This window comes from Budorcas taxicolor, chromosome 5 (genome assembly GCF_023091745.1).
Source record: "Budorcas taxicolor isolate Tak-1 chromosome 5, Takin1.1, whole genome shotgun sequence".
NCBI classification, from domain to species: Eukaryota; Metazoa; Chordata; class Mammalia; order Artiodactyla; family Bovidae; genus Budorcas; species Budorcas taxicolor.
The window spans coordinates 102,814,828-102,830,297 of record NC_068914.1 but is presented as its reverse complement, the minus strand read 5'-3'; the positions used below and the strand labels follow the sequence as shown (position 1 = coordinate 102,830,297).

At 39.4% G+C, this 15,470-nt stretch overlaps 2 pseudogenes; both read left to right on the top strand.

Annotated features, from left to right (window-relative positions):
• Positions 1 to 1,314: 1,314 nt before the first annotated feature.
• LOC128048163 (60S acidic ribosomal protein P0-like) lies at positions 1,315 to 2,192 on the top strand (annotated as a pseudogene).
• Positions 2,193 to 8,615: 6,423 nt separating this feature from the next.
• Positions 8,616 to 15,470, top strand: LOC128048161 (olfactory receptor 6C2-like; annotated as a pseudogene).

Genomic DNA, 15,470 nt, shown 5'->3' with positions numbered 1-15,470 from the left:
GTTTTGAATAACACCTGTACCATTTAACATGAGAGAAGGATGGGATAAAGTAAAACGATCCTTGACTGGGCATCAAAATCTCACTACGGAGATTATGGGCCTGGAACGACAAATTTTGTCTACTTTTAGCAAGACTTTACCTGACATTACGGGGTCTGATTTGCTGAAAAGTCTTCAAGAGGGAATGAATAACTTAAATCCATTAGGGCATGTATCCTCACTAATTGGGACTACCTTTGGAAACACTGTGTTTATATTACTTTTATGTTGTGTTGCTTTTCTAGTCTTCCGGCGATGGCGGAAAGGGAAACAACTAAAGCACAAAGCAAAAAAGATCCAGACCATGCTACAATTTATAAAAGTAAATAAAAAATGGGGAGATGAAGGGTTAATGCAGCCACAATAGGGCAGCGGAGATGTGCCTGCAAACGGGATTCTCTGCTCGGACTGAACATGCTTGCAAATGAGGCGTTCTGCCAAGGAGTCTGATCACAGCCTTGAGTTTAATGGTCCTTGCAAACGAGGGAACATTCCCTTCTTGTGATAAGAAGAAAGAAAGGGCTCTGGACAGACTCGGCAGTAGACAGGGATTTTACTCCCCTTGCTGTGCGATAACATGTATGCACCTGTGCTGTACTGAAAAGGCTTATTCATGCAGTCTGGAATTCTGCCTAGGGGGCTTTATAAAAATAAACCGCAATTACTTTTGCACAGTTTTTTCCTCCGGCCGGAGTGGTGTATTGTCTGTCTCTTGTGTGTCTCGTGTGTTTTGTCTTTGTGTCATTTTGCTCACAACATTTTAGCTATAAGATAAAGATACCCAGGGTAGAATTAATGTGAGAAATAAATGATACCAGATGCTTGGGGCTGGTGCACTTAGATGACCCAGAGGGATTGGTATGGGGAGGGAGGAGGGAGGGGGTTCAGGATGGGGAACACATGTATATCTGTGGCAGATTCATGTTGATGTATGACAAAACCAATACAATCTTGTAAAGTAATTAACCTCCAACTAAAATAAATAAATTTATATTTAAAAAAAAACAAAGAGTGGATGCACCCAGAAAAAAAAAAATATTCTCATGAACTCTTAAAATATCCTAAATAATTTCAGCCTAAATTAAACCAATCCAAGCCATTGCAAAAGAAAACATCATAATTTCACTAAATGTATAAACAGAAATGTTCTATATAAGCTATATATAAGTACATTTTAGGAACACATTAAAAGAAAAAACAGACTCTCACTAGGCACCCTTCTGTGAGTGACATCATGTTTAAATCCTGTGTGGCAATCGGTGATGCACTGCCTTGATGCCCAAGTCCAACTTCTTCCTTAAAATCGTCCAACTACTGGATGATTATTCAAAGTGCTTCATTTTGGGAGTAGACAATGTGGACTCCAAGCACATGCAGCAGGTCTGCATGTCCCTCCAAGGGAAAGCAATGGTGCTGATGGGTAGGGAATGATGATCCACAAGGTCATCCAAGGACATCTGGAAAACAACCCAGCTTTGGAGAAACTGTTGCCTCACATCCAGGGGAACCTGGGCTTTGTGTTCACCAAGCAGGACCTCACTGAAATCAGGGACATGCTGCTGGCCATATTGCCAGCTGCCACTTGTGCTGGTGCCATAGCCCTTTGTGAAGTTACTGTACCATCCCAGATCACTAGTCTGGAGCCTGAGAAGACCTCCTTCTTCAAGGCTTTAGGATTTTCCACTAAAATCTCCAAGGTCCCCATTGAAACCCTGAGTAATGGGCCTCTGATTAAGACTGGAGACAAAGTAGGAGTCAGGAAAGCCATGTTTCTGAACATCTCCCCCTTCTCCTTTGGGCTGATCATCCCAGTAGGTGTTTGACAGTGGTAGCATCCACAATCCTGAAGTGCTTGACATCACAAAGGAAACTTGGCATTCTCACTTCCTGGAAGGTGTCTGCAATATTGCCTGCATATGTCTACAGGTTCGTTACCCAACTGCTGTATCTGTACCCCATTCTATCATCAACGGTTGCAAGCGGGTCCTGGCTCTGTCTGAAGAAATTGATTACACCTTCCAACGTGCTGGAAAGGTCAAGGCCTTCTTGGCTGATCCATCTGCGTTTGTGGCTGCCAGCAACCTCCACCAAGATTGAGGTAAAGCAAGAGTCAGAGGAGTTGAATAAGGATATGGAATTTGGTTTCTGACTAATCACCAAAAAGCAGCCAACTCAGCCAGATTTGTTTGTGAAACAAGGAAATAAAAATTTGCTTCTCTTACAAAGAGAAGAGAAAAGAATAAATAGATTAAGACCAATTAGAGTTGAATCTACTTACAAAAGAGAAGCTATATTTCAATAAAATTTATTCACATATTTTATCACATCAATTTTTAAACATAGACATCATAAGAATGTGGAGAAGAGAAATATCTTTTCTACTGAGAGGAAATACAGTTAGTAAATAAATACATAGAAAAAATTGTTCATCCTTGAGAGTAATCAAAGAAATAAAAAAGAAACTATAAAATAGCATTTTAGATCTACTAAAATAGCAAATTTATAGCTTTTCATTACCATGATTGTCAATGTTGAAGTGAAATTATATATTCATACTTGATGGCATTGTAAGTTAATGTAATACTTTTGGAAAGAAATATAGCAATAAAGGATAGTAGACATAAATATAGCAAAAATAAAAGTAAAAATAAAACATTTTTAAGTCAAATTATACCATATGCAGTGAAAAAGCATGTTCTAGATTAATATCTAAATTATAAAAAGAGCTCTTACATATAGGAACAAGATAGACAAGTAATTCAAAAGGTAAAGAATAATAGGATGTGGTAATTGGCCTAAGATCAAATCAAATTTAGCAGCAAATATATAAATCTATGAAAACTTTGTTAAACTTATTTATAGTCAAATCGAAAACTGAGAGATATTGAGAATGTGAAAGAGTTCTTACTCTCTTGCTTATTAGAACTCTTGGAATATGTCTGTTCTCACAGTGTCTCTTGAAATGTAAATTGTCAAAATTATTTTTAAAATAATGAAACATCTCAGTTAAAAAAAGTCCTACCAAGTAGGGTAACCCTATTTCTCCCACATTCTCCTCTTCTTTTTTATTGTTCTTCACTCCCTAAGTTGTGTCCAACTCTTTCTGTCCCCATGGGCTGCAGCACACCGGGCTCCCCTGTCCTCCACTATTTCCAAGAGATTCCTCAGATTTATGTCCATTGAGTGGATGATGCCATTCAACCATGTCATCCTCTGCCACACCCTCTCCTTTAGCGTCAATCTTTCTGGGCATCAGAGGTTTTCCAATGAGTCAGGTCTTTTCCAATGAGTCAGTTCTTCACATCAGGTGGCCAAAGTATTGGAGCATCAGTTCCTTCTCTTTACAACTAACAAAATTAATATGCATAGAAAAAAGTCCTTAAAAATTAAAAGAAACAGGCTTCCCAGGGACCTCAAAATTTGAGGAAGAACAGGGCAGTGAGTTCCCTCAGGTTACTTAATGCCTGCCTTATGTTCTAGTCAGGGCTCTGCAGATGCTTCCAATCCAGGACCTCCAACAGGCACTTTTTTTTTTTTTTAATCTTCGATACAAGCCTTATCTGCCTATTCAAAGGATTGAGTAGAGTATGTGAGAGTTGGACCATAAAGAAGGCTCAGTGCTGAAGAATCAATGCTTCTGAATTGTGGTATTGGAGAAGACTCTTGAGAGTCCATTGGACAGCAAGGAGATCAAACCAGTCAATCCTAAAGGAAATCAATCCTAAACATTCATTGGAAGGACTGATGCTGAAGCTGAAGCTCCAATACTTTTGCCACCTGAGGCAAAGAGCTGACTCATTGGAAAATATTCTGATGCTGGAAAAGATTAAGGGAAGGAGGAGAAGGGAGAAACAATGAATGAGATGGTTGGATGGCATCACCAACTCAATGGACATGAGTTTGAGCAAACTCCAGGAGACAGTGAAGGACAGGGATGTCTGACGTGCTGCAGTCTATGGGGTCACAAAGAGTCAGACACTATTGAGCTACTGAACAATAACAACAGTAAAAACAAAGGATGGCTAAACAACAGAAACCCTTTTTTGGCAATATTCACCCTACTCTATGGAAAGACCAACAAAACCCCCAACAAAGTCTTGGTTTCAGAGGGAAGTAGTGTAGAGTCAGCAATAAGAGAAGAACCCAATTTTAACATGGGAAAAGATCCACAGTGGCCACACCCAAGAAGATAAGCAAATATCAAATAAGTATATGCTGCTGCTGCTGCTGCTAAGTTGCTTCAGTCGTGTCCAACTCTGTGCGAACCCATAGATGGCAGCCCACCAGGCTCCCCCATCCCTGGGATTCTGCAGGCAAGAACACTGTAATGGGTTGCCATTTCATTCTCTTATGCATGAAAATGAAAAGTGAAAGTGAAGTTGCTCAGTCGTGTCCAACTCTTAGCGATCCCATGGACTTATATGAAAAGACAATAAAATTAAGGACTGATCACACTAAGGTTTGACATTGATGTGGAGTAATTGATCTCTCATGAATTGATAGTGTGGAGAAGGCACTGGCACCCCACTCCAGTACTCTTGCCTGGAAAATCCCATGAACAGAGGAGCCTGGTAGGCTGTAGTCCATGGGGTCACAAAGAGTTGGGCATAACTGAGCAACTTCACTTTTATTTTCACTTTCATGCATTGGAGAAGGAAATGGCAACCCACTCCAGTGTTCTGGCCTGGAGAATTCCAAGGATGGTGGAGCCTGATGGGCTGCTGTCTATGAGGTCACACAGAGTAGAACACGACTTAAGGGACTTAGCAGCAGCAGCATTGATAGTGAGAATGTAAAATACTAAAAGCATGCTGAAAAACAGTTGGACAGACTCTTTAAAGGCTAAACATACATGTAACCTTTAAACCAACTTACCATTCAACTTTGTTCCAAGGTATTTATCCAAGAGAAATGAAAGTGTATTTTCATAAAATTTTATATCAGCAATTATTCATATCAGCTTTATTTAAGCTATTGTTGTTGTTTAGTTGCCAGGTTGTGTCTGACTCTTTGTGATCCCATTAGCTGCAGCAGGCCAGGCATCCGTGTCCTTCACTATCTCTTAAGAGTTTGCTCAAACTCAGTTCCATTGAGTCAATGATGGCATCCAAACATCTCATCCTCTGTCATCCCTTTCTTATCCTATCTTCAATCTTTCCCAGTGTCAGGGTCTTTTTCAATGAGTCAGCCCCTCACATGAGATGGCCAAAATACTGGAGCTTCAGTTTCTGAATCAGTCCTTTCAATGAATATTCAGGGTGGATTTCCTGTAGGACTGACTGGTGTATATAAGTCCATCAACATTGGAATACTACTCAGAAGTGAAAAGGAATGAACTATTGAAACATATAAAAACAGGAATATCTCTTCAATTCACATTCAGTGAGAGACATCAGGCCAAAAAAAAATATGATACTACATTCCTGTTTTTATTTAAACTTTGACAAAAAATCAAACTAGTCCATAGTGACAGACAGCTTATCAGTTGCTGCCTGAGGAGTAGGGAGTGTGGTGCCAGAGACAAGGGTACAGGGAATAACAAAGATGCACAAGAACACTTGGGGGTGATGGACGTGTTCACTCTATTTACTTGTAAGTATTTTCACGTGAGAGTACATTTGTCAAAGCATATCATCTGTACATTTTAAATATGTGCAGTTTATTGTATGTTGTTTCTTCTATAAAGCTGTTAAGAAAAATTGGAAAAATAACAAGACTAGCTGATACTTGTCATCCTCGTGTCCCCAAGGACAACTGAGCCAAGCAGTCTTCCTTTCTTCTAAGGGATTCTTGCCCACAGTAGTAGATATAATGGTCATTTGAGTTAAATTCACCCATTCCAGTCCATTTTACTTTGCTGATCCCTAGAATGTCAACATTCACTCTTGCCATCTCCTGTTTTACCACTTGCAATTTGCCTTGATTCATGGACCTAACATTTCAGGTTCCTAGGCAACATTGCTCTTTACAGCATCAGACCTTGCTTCTATCACCAGTCGCAGCAACAACTGGGTATTGTTTTTGCTTTGGCTCCATCTCTTCATTCTTTCTGGAGTTATTTCTCCACTGGTGTCCAGTAGCATATTGGGCACCTACCGACCTGGGGAGTTCATCTTTCAGTGTTCTATCTTTTTGCCTTTTCATACTGTTCATGGGGTTCTCAAGGCAAGAATATTGAAGTGGTTTGCCATTCCCTTCTCCAGTGAATCACATTTTGTCAGAACTCTCCACCATGACTCGTCCATCTTGGGTGGCCCGACACAGCATGGCTTAGTTTCATTGACTTAGACAAGGCTGTGGTCCATGTATCAGATTGGCTATATTTCTGTGTTTGTGGTTTCAGTCTGTCTGCCCTCTGATGCCCTCTCTCAGGGCCTACCACCTTAGTGGGGTTTCTCTTACCTTGGACGTGGGGTATCTCTTCATGGCTGCTCCAGCAAAGTGCAGCCGCTGCTCCTTATCTTGGATGTGGGGTATCTCCTCTTGGCCACTGCTCCTGACCTTAGACGTGGTGTATCTCCTTTTGGCTGCTCCAGAGTCATGCAGCCACCACTCCAGTGCCATGCAGCCTTTGACAAAGCCTATGCCAAAGCCTTTGACTGTGTGGATCACAATAAACTGTGGAAAATTCTGAAAGAGATGTGAATACCAGATCACCTGACCTGCCTCTTGAGAAACCTGTACACAGGTCAGGAAACAACATTTAGAACTGGACATGGAACAACAGACTGGTTCCAAATAGGAAAAGGAGTATGTCAAGGCTGTATATTGTCACCCTGCTTATTTAACTTATATGCAGAGTACATCATGAGAAACGTTAGGATGGATGAAGTAAAAGCTGCAGTCAAGATTGCTGGGAGAAATATCAATCACCTCAGATATGCAGATGACACCACCCTTATGGCAGAAAGTAAAGAACTAAAGAGCCTCTTGATGAAAGTGAAAGTGGGGAGTGATAAAGTTGGCTTAAAGCTCAACATTCAGAAAACAAAGATCATGGCATCTGGTCCCATCACTTCATGGCAAATAGATGGGGAAACAGTTGAAAGAGTGGCTGGCTTTATTTTGGGGGGCGGGGGGCTCCAAAATCACTGCAGATTGTAACTGGAGCCATGAAATTAAAAGACACTTACTCTTTGGAAGGAAAGTTATGACCAACCTAGAGGAGCCTGGTGGACTGCTGTCTATGGGGTCGCACAGAGTCGGACATGACAGAAGCAACTTAGCAGCAGCAGCAGCAGATAACATATTAAAAAGCAGAGACATTACTTTGCCAAGAAAGGTCCGTCTAGTCAAGTATGTGGTTTTTCCAGTAGTCAAGTACGGACACGAGAGTTGGACTATAAAGAAAGCTGAGCACCGAAGGACTGAAGCTTTTGAACTGTGGTGGTGGAGAAAATTCTGGAGAGTCCCTTGGCCTACACGGAGATCCAACCAGTCCATCCTAAAGGAGATCAGTCTTGAGTGTTCACTGGAAGGACTGATGTTGAAGCTGAAGCTCCAGTATTTTGGCCACCTAATGCAAACAGCTGACTCATTTGAAAAGACCCTGACGCTGGGAAAGATTGAGGGCAGGAGGAGAAGGGGATGACATAGTATGAGATAGTTGGATGGCATCCCGACTCAATGGACATGAGTTTGGGTAAACTCTAAGAGTTGGTGATGGACTGGGAGACCTGGAGTGCTGCAGTTCATGGGGTCACAAAGAGTCGACCATGACTGAGCAACTGAACTGAACTGAGTCTTTCTTAGTGAGTCATTAGTGACTTTTGAGTAAATCACCAAGGGCCTTTTTTTAAATTCATGTATTTGCAAGGAGAGCAAACTTAAAATAAGAAAGGCAAGGTTGGTATTTTTCAAAACTTTATCTCTGTCCAAAGATACTGAAATACCAGCTATTTCAAAAGAGTGGAGCATTTCTGGCATTCTTCTGCCATTAGGATCAGTTGTTTTCCCTGTTAAGTGTTAAAATATACAACAAAAGTTTTCATAGCCCTTTACTAAGAGAAGCAGTCAAATTGGTTGGGGACAGAAATCTCAGAGAGGTTTCTACAAGTCTAGAAATCAGTGAGGGTAAATGTGGGTGCATGAACAAAAGTCAACAGAAGTTCACAGGAACTTCTTCATCAAACCTAACATTTTCAACTAAATGGCTTCAAGAGTTATTATTTTAAACAACTTAAGAAAGTTATGATTAACAGACAGAAAAGTAAGTGTGATAAGTTTTGCAACATAAATAATATTTACCTTTGTTTAACTTTGGCTAAATTTTTCTCTGAGAATAAAAAGATCTTGCCTGCCTGCATTAAATTCAGATATATAAGCTATAATCTATATATTAAAGAGTAAATAGTAAGTTTGTATATTTATATATAGTAAAAATGTATTTTTACTTTACATTTTCATTTTAGTGTATTTATATATATATTAAATATTTATATACACTAAACAGATGACTGTATAAATAAGAATCCTCATAAATATCCAGAAATGACTTCAGCTATACCAGCAACCTCAACTTAGAAAATAAATGTACCATGTTTGTGTGTGTGTGTGTAAATGTCTCCCTTCGTCACATGCATGCAAAAGACAAGCTGAGGTAATATCGCTCATTAGAAACCCATTCCCCTTTTCAAATATTTATTGAAAAATAAATAAACAGAAATCAGTGTGTTATCAAACTCAATTAGTTTATTGAATTTTTTCTTATAATCCCATGTAATATCTTCTAAGGGAAAAAAAATTAACTGAGTAATGCCCATAAGGTATGAATTGGGACAACGACTAGATATAGCTCTTCTCTTACTGCAATATCAGTAGAATAAAATTTTTATAAAAAAGAGAGAAACTGTACACAAGCAAATAAATTGTGGATTCATAGAGCTTTTTTTTCTTTTTTCTCATTGATATAAGGTTACAAGTATTGAGAAACTTAAAATTGAGGACATTCACATACACCACGACAGTAATGAATTCTTGATGCCTGAGAAAGTTACTGTAGAGAAGCTTTTGACATAAATTCAGCAGAAAAAAAAATTCCCATGATCTCTGGATTTAATATTGCTTTAATAGATAAGAGTGAGGATGGAAACAAACTATCAATGAAAATACAGCTACTATGTAAAAAAAAAAAAAAAAAAAAACAGAGAAAATAGTTGTAACTATAACATTTATCACAATTATAAAGATCACGTCACAGTGTCTTAATAAAACAGCTCTTCTATAAAGACAAAAAGCAAAATAATCACAATACTTTACAATAATAGAATTAGTGATGCAGAAAATTTAGTAAGTATATTCAGTATTAGAGCATTATGACTCTAATATGAGAAAATTGTGGGTGCTTCATAAGGATTTACCGGGTGGTGCTAGTGGTAAAGAACCTGACTGCCAATTCAGGAGACATAAGAGATGTGGGTTCAGTTCTTGGGTTGGAAAGATCCCCTCCCTGGAGGAGGACTTGGCAACCCACTCCAGTATTCTTGTCTGGAGAATCTCATGCACAGAGGAGCCTGGCAGTCTACAGTCCATAGGGTTGCAAAGAGTCAGACACCACTGAAGTAACATAGCATGCAAGCATACATGTGAATGGTAAATTGAGAATATATAAATTTATTCATAAAAGAAAACCAACCAAGATAATCATGATGGTGTGATCATTCAGCTAGAGCCAGACATCCTGAAATGTGAAGTCAAGTGTGCCTTAGAAAGCATCACTAGGAACAAAGCTAGTGGAGGTGATGGAATTCCAGGTGAGGTATTTTAAATCCTGAAAGGTGATGCTATGAAAGTGCTGCACTCAATATACCAGCACATTTGGAAAACTCAGCAGGGGCCACAGGACTGGAAAAGGTCAGTTTTCATTCCAATGCAAAAGAAAGGCAATGCAAAAGAATGCTCAAACTACCACACAATTGCACCCATCTCACATGCTAGTAAAGTAATGCTCAAAATTCTCCAAGCAAGGCTTCAGCAATGCGTGAACTGTGAACTCCCTGATGTTCAAGCTGGTTTTAGAAAAGGCAGAGGAACCAGAGATCAAATTGCCAACATCCTCTCGATCATGGAAAAGGCAAGAGAGTTCCAGAGAAACATCTATTTCTGCTTTCTTGACTATGCCAAAGCATTTGACTATGTGGATCATGATACACTGGAAAATTCTGAAAGAGATAGGAATACCAGACCACCTGACCTGCCTCTTGAAAAACCTATATGCAGGTCAGGAAGCAAAAGTTAGAACTAGACATGGAACAACAGACTGGTTCCAAATAGGAAAAGGAGTACATCAAGGCTGTATATTGTCACCCTGCTTATTTAACTTATATGCAGAGTACATCATGAGAAATGCTGGACTGGAAGAAACACAAGCTGGTATCAAGATTGCCGGGAGAAATATCAATCACCTCAGATATGCAGATGACACCACCCTTATGGCAGAAAGTGAAGAGGAACTAAAAAGCCTCTTGATGAAAGTGAAAGAGGAGAGTGTAAAAGTTGGCTTAAAGCTCAACATTCAAAAAACGAAGATCATGGCATCTGGTCCCATCACTTCATGGGAAATAGATGGGAAAAAAGTGGAAACAATGTCAGACTTTTTTTGGGGGGTCTCCAAAATCACTGCAGATGGTGACTGCAGCCATGAAATTAAACGACGCTTACTCCTTGGAAGAAAAGTTATGACCAACCTAGATAGCATACTCAAAAGCAGAGACATTACTTTGCCAACAAAGGTTCGTCTAGTCAAGGCTATTGTTTTTCTAGTATCCATGTATGGATGTGAGAGTTGGACTTTGAAAAAGGCTGAGCACCAAAGAATTGATGCTTTTAAATTGTGGTGTTGGAGAAGACTCTTGAGAGTGCCTTGGACTGCAAGGAGGTCCAACCAGTCCATTCTGAAGGAGATCAGCCCTGGGATTTCTTTGGAAGGAATGATGCTAAAGCTGAAGCTCCAGTATTTTGGCCACCTCATGTGAAGACTTGACTCATTGGAAATGACTCTGATGCTAGGAGGGATTGGAGGCAGGAGGAGAAGGGGACGACAGAGGATGAGATGATGGGATGGCATCACTGACTCAATGGACATGAGTCTGAGTGAACTCCAGGTGTTGGTGATGGACAGGGAGGCCTGGTGTGCTGCAATTCATGGGGTTGCAGAGAGTCAGACATGACTGAGCGACTGAACTGAACTGAACAGAACTGATTCAGAAAATATTCTTTAGACATTGACAGTATAGGTAGAATTATGTTGTCATTATTAAGAATGACATGTACCCAACAAGCAAGCATGCATGCATTCATGTTCAGGAGCTAAACCATGTCTGACTCTTTGTGATGCCAAGGACTTTAACCTGCCAGGATCCTCTGTCCATGGGATTTTCCAGGCAAGAATACTGAGATGGGTCATCTTTTCCTTCTCCATCCATCCAACATAGTCTCCTGCTAATCACTAATACAGTAGCAAATCTTATTTGCTATGGGTGCATAGATGAGGATGAGGAGGCTAAGATAGTCATCAGAATTGCAGAAAACATTCCTGGGGAGGTGGTACTTCAACAGAAAATCAATGATTAGATTTAATCAGTTCAGTTCAGTTCAGTTGCTCAGTCATGTCTGACTCTCTGTGACCCCATGAATTGCACCACGCCAGGCCTCCGTGTCCATCACCATCTCCTGGAGTTCACTCAGATTCACATCCATCGAGTCCGTGATGCCATCCAGCCATCTCATCCTCGGTCATCCCCTTCTCCTCCTGCCTCCAATCCCTCCCAGCATCAGAGTCTTTTCCAATGAGTCAACTCTTCGCATGAGGTGGCCAAAGTACTGGAGTTTCAGCTTTAGCATCATTCCTTAAAAGAAATCCCAGGGTTGATCTCCTTCAGAATGGACTGGTTGGAGCTCCTTGCAGTCCAAGGCACTCTCAAGAGTCTTCTCCAACACCACAGTTCAAAAGCATCAATTCTTCGGCACTCAGCCTTCCTCACAGTCCAAATCTCACATCCATACATGACTACTGGAAAAACCGTAGCCTTGACTAGACGGACCTTAGTTGGCAAAGTAATGTCTCTGCTTTGAATATGCTATCTAGGTTGGTCATAACTTTTCTTCTAAGGAGTAAGCGTCTTTTAATTTCATGGCTGCAGTCACCATCTGCAGTGATTTGGGAGCCGCAAAAAATAAAGTCTGACACTGTTTCCACTGTTTCCCCATCTATTTCCCATGAAGTGATAGGACCAGATGCCATGATCTTCGTTTTCTGAATGTTGAGCTTTAAGCCAACTTTTACACTCTCCTCTTTCACTTTCATCAAGAGGCTTTTTAGCTCCTCTTCAATTTCTGCCATAAGGGTGGTGTCATCTGCATATCTGAGGTGATTGATATTTCTCCCGGCAATCTTGATACCAGCTTGTGTTTCTTCCAGTCCAGCATTTCTCATGATGTACTCTGCATATAAGTTAGATAAGCAGGGTGACAATATACAGCCTTGATGTACTCCTTTTCCTATTTGGAACCAGTCTGTTGTTCCATGTCTAGTTCTAACTGTTGCTTCCTGACCTGCATACAGATTTCTCAAGAGGCAGGTCAGGTGGTCTGGTATTCCCATCTCTTTCAGAATTTTCCACAGTTGATTGTGATCCACACAGTCAAAGGCTTTGGCATAGTCAAGAAAGCAGAAATAGATGTTTCTCTGGAACTCTCTTGCTTTTTCCATGATCCAGCGAATGTTGCCAATTTGATCTCTGGTTCCTCTGCCTTTTCTAAAACCACCTGAACATCAGGGAGTTTACAGTTCACATATTGCTGAAGCCTTGCTTGGAGAATTTTGAGCATTTCTTTACTAGCATGTGCGATGAGTGCAATTGTGTGGTAGTTTGAGCATTCTTTGGCATTGCCTTTCTTTTGCATTGCAATGAAAACTGACCTTTTCCAGTCCTGTGGCCACTGCTGAGTTTTCCAAATGTGCTGGCATATTGAGTGCAGCACTTTCACAGCATCATCTTTCAGGATTTGAAACAGCTCAACTGGAATTCCATCATCTCCACTAGCTTTGTTCGTAGTGATGCTTTCTAAGGCCCACTTGACTTCACTTTCCAATATGTCTGGCTCTAGACTAGTGATCACATCATCATGATTATCTTGGTCATGAAGATCTTTTTTGTACAGTTCTGTGTATTCTTGCCACCTCTTCTTAATATCTTCTGCTTCTGTTATGTCCATATCATTTCTGTCCTTTATCAAGCCCATCCTTCCATGAAATGTTCCCTTGTTATCTCTAATTTTCTTGAAGAGCTCTCTTGAAGAGCTCTCTAGTCATTCCCATTCTGTTTTTTCCTCTATTTCTTTGCATTGATTGCTGAAGAAAGGTTTCTTATCTCTTCTTGCTATTCTTTGGAATTCTGCATTCAGACCCTTTTATCTTTCCTTTTCTCCTTTGCTTTTCTCCTTTTCCTTTTCTCCTTTGCTTTTCACCTCTTAATCAGTTAAACTGGGGAATATGGGACAAAACATATAAGACAAGAGCTTACTCTAATATCTGGCTCAGATTGCATGGTTAACAAATGGATCCTATTAGCACACAGGAAAAACGAGAAGGATGGCGTAGTAGATGAATATCATAACTTTGCTTTACCTACAATTCAACAGACAAGCATATGATTTGCGCAAGCAGATATGTTTAGGAGTAGGTTATAAATATAAGTACCTATATTTGATAATAAATTTAATATGTTGTCAGAAAAACTGGAATTGTGCAGAAAACAGGAAGAGCATGTATAGTCAGAAGTGAAGAGGATCTAATGGATCCAAGCAATCAGAAAGGGAAAAGAGATTACATAGAAAAATCTTATGTGTAGTTTTAAAGTTACTTTATTAAAGCATTTCTTTTAAAACTACAATAATTATATTGAAAATACTGCATTTTGCACAGCAGTTTGCAAAATGACAAAGAAATGTGGAAGGAAAACAGGAAAAGGAAGTTTGTATGTGGTCTTCTGTGTAATGTTTAGCATCATTTTAACAGAAAATACACTTATCCAAAAAAAAGAAAAAATCTTATAAAACTTGTGCAGAGACTCCATGTTCTGACAAGACTCTTTAGAGTTCAAATTACATATTATGTATTAGCATTTTGACAAGGATCAAATCTGTAACCAAAAGCATTAATTTGTTTAGCTTTTTGGTTCTGTTTTGATTTTTACTTAGCTTTGAATAGGGAAAAATTTGCAGAGCCAAATGACATTTTGCTACTGGAAAAGCACACTATGTTAGCAACAAATGAAATCATCTGCATATTATGATCTAAAATATAATATGAAAATATAGTGAAGATGAGCTGATTAAATTAGAGTTTATAGACATCATATACTTTGAATAATAATCTCTGAATTATTGGCAATGCAGATTCGATAAAAGTCACCAGTAATGAAAAAACTATACAGTAACAACCTTTATTCTACTGGAACTGACAGATGACCCTGAGTTACAGGTTCTGATTTCTTTTTTTTAATATAAATTTATTTATTTTAATTGGAGGTTAATTACTTTTAGCTTTTAATTAATTTAATTTTTCTTTCTTTTTTTTCAGATACGAGCTGAGTGTGACTGGGAAGTTCATCATCATCATACTCACCTTTGCGGTTTCCCACCTGAAAACACCCATGTACTTTTTTTTTTTTTACAAAATTTATCCTTCTTAGAGATCTCATTCACAACTTCCCGTATCCCTAGATATTTGTATAACATCGCAACAGGTGATAACACCATCCTATATAAGCACTTGCATCAGACAAGTGTGTTTTACTGACTTCTTTGCAGTAACAGAATTTTCTCTTCTGGCTGCCATGTGCTATGACCACCATATGGCCATCTGCAAACCCCTGCATTAAGTGACCATCATGAGCAGCAAAGTCTGCCAGAGATTTGTTTTTTCATCTTGGTTGGCTGGACTGTTGGTCATAGCCTCCCCATTTAGTCTGGGGCTAAATCTGAAATTCTGTGACTCCAATGTCATTGATCATTTTCTCTGTGATTTTTCTCCCCTCCTGAAAATGTCCTGTTCAGATACATGGTTCGTGGAACAAACGGTTTTAATCTGTGCAGTGCTGACCCCCATTTTGACACTTGTGTATGTAGTTCTATCCTATATTTATTTTATGAAGACAATTTTAGGATTCCCTTCTGCCCAGCAAAGAATAAAGGCTTTTTCCACTTGTTCTTTCCACATGATTGTGTTTTCCATCAAGTATGGCACATGCATGTTCATCTATATGAATCCTACAACCAAGGAAAAAGTCACTATTAATAAGGTGGTTTCACGGCTCATTTCTTCCATTTCACCTATTTTGAATCCATTAATTTACACACTGAGAAATAAGCAAATAAAGAAATCCTGTTATGACTCAATCAAAATAATTGCATCATTATTAAAGAAGTAA